Raw genomic sequence first — 2,197 nt, forward strand, 5'->3', positions numbered from 1 at the left:
AATTAGAAATATTATTTTGAATGCTTTTATTATTATTTGTAATGCTTATTTTTATTTTTCAAGAAATGGGAATGGTAATGGGAAACATTATAAAGCCGAAGTTTGTTTCCTCAGTCTAAGTATAAATGATATTCCTCTTAATATCTTATTACCCAAAATCTGGAAAAAATATAACTTCTTTGAGTTGCCAAAAATCTATAAAATAATACATTCATATGGCAAAAGATGTTTTAATGTGTCCTGTTATTCCCATTTAATTAGTGGTGTACAAGTCTTACTCTTTGCTATAGCTTTTTGATTTCTAAATGAATATAATTTGGCAATCTCGCTGCGTAGCAAGAGAATATACTCACACTATGGAATATCATCTACTTATTTACTTTAAATGACAACTGATCACAGCAAGAAAATTTTTGTCTAAGATAACAAATTCTGAAGCAGTTCAAGGCTGTTAGGTTATTGTTTTAACAGAAATTCCATACAGTTGATATATTATTCAAACTAAACTTCCCTCAAATAAAGAGAAAATAAAAGTACCTTTGGTTAAAATGTTTTAGACTTTGAAGAATTTAATTCATTTATTGGATATTACATTTGATTTTTCATAATAAAAGCACCATTCCAAAAACCATTCATCTTTCTTTGTTATCATTCCCTTCTCCTGTTTCCCCAAATATCTGCAGTTTCATCTTCAAAAACTATGACTTTGTAGAGGGGAAGGGCATGCCTCTAATCCTTGCTTGGGTGAGGCAAAGACATAAAATGTAACCAAAATGTTTGTACCCTCATAAAATCCTGAAATAAAAATAAAAAACAAATAAACAAAAAAAACAAAACCAAAAACTGTGACTAATGGCTTTTAAAAATTCAATATGATAAAATTATCGTATATCTAATTTTTAAAAAGAATATTATTCAGAGTCATATAAAACTTACTACAAAAAGTATAGTACCTAGACAAATAGCATCCACTTCACCTGGGAGCTTGTTAGAAATGTAGACTTTCAAGCCCTACCTTCTAGAACTATTAAATCACTATTTGTATTTTAACAAACTCCCCAGAGAGGCTTCAAATGCAGACTCAAGTTTAAGAATCACTGCTATAAAATAACTATTTCAATTCATTTACTTTAAAGTTCAAATCTCCAAATATATTATCACTATTATCAAATGGACATAAAATCAGAAATGGTGTGTATCTAATTCCCAATTTTGAAAAGAATCTTAAACACAAAAGTATAACTACTTAAAAATTATATTTCTACTACAGTTACATTAAATGCTAGGATTAAAAATACCCAATTTCTCATTCATTCATTGGCATTTCTCTTAAAATTCAATTTATTTAGTTGCCTTGAAAATATGGTACACGATTTACCATCAACTAGCAAATCCTGTCCCTTTTACAAATCAATCAAATCAATCAAATGTAAACTGTAAGAGAACTTTCTAGCCGAAGTGAGTGAAAGTGCCTAAAAACAAAAGAAACCTGAAACTAAAAGTGAAAAATAAGAGGTAAATCCAAGTTTCCTTGTCACTCCTCCATGAACTAATCATATGTTCTTACCCTATTCTATCATGTTCAGACTTTCACAAATGAACAACTCTGAAATCAGGGAAGTGCCCTGCAACTGCTGTAATAAGAAAACACTGTATCATAGTGTAAATGGCAAATATTTTTCTTTTTTCTTGGTTAGTGTACATAGAATGTTTTTTCTTACAATTGATGGTGGCTTGGATTTAATGAAAGATGGTACCTCACACTCACTAATGAAATACTAGGACTCACACTTCTCTAATCCATCTATTATCTCACTTCAAAGGCTTCTTTCAACACTTGAATGACTCCTTTATTCTTCATCATCAGTTTCTTGCTTTCCTTCAACTCTTTAAAACCGTATCTAGATATTTTTCATGATTAGAAGTAGTTCTTAATACTTCTACATCTTTACAATCCCAGCACTGGAGAAGTACACTGAAGAAGAACTGCGTCCCAGTGAAAGAGCCAGCGTATGTAGTTCTGAAACTGAGCCTGAGCTTAGCTTACTCCAGACATCATGACTAGCCTTCTCCATCTGTAGTTACGGATCATAAGTACATTGGCATGCCACAACACACATACTCAACAAGATCTACATATGGATAGTTTTCCTTCATTAAAATTCATGCCTTGCAGAGTATTGCTAGAGATCCTAAA

At 31.0% G+C, this 2,197-nt stretch overlaps 1 protein-coding gene across 1 annotated transcript in view; it reads right to left on the minus strand.

Annotated features, from left to right (window-relative positions):
* Window positions 1–2,197, minus strand: part of VPS13B (vacuolar protein sorting 13 homolog B (yeast)) — a 933,283-nt gene that overhangs the window by 227,442 nt on the left and 703,644 nt on the right. The window lies entirely within an intron of this gene.

This window comes from Propithecus coquereli, unplaced genomic scaffold, assembly GCF_000956105.1.
Source record: "Propithecus coquereli isolate 6110/MARCELLA unplaced genomic scaffold, Pcoq_1.0 Scaffold2, whole genome shotgun sequence".
Taxonomy (NCBI): domain Eukaryota; kingdom Metazoa; phylum Chordata; class Mammalia; order Primates; family Indriidae; genus Propithecus; species Propithecus coquereli.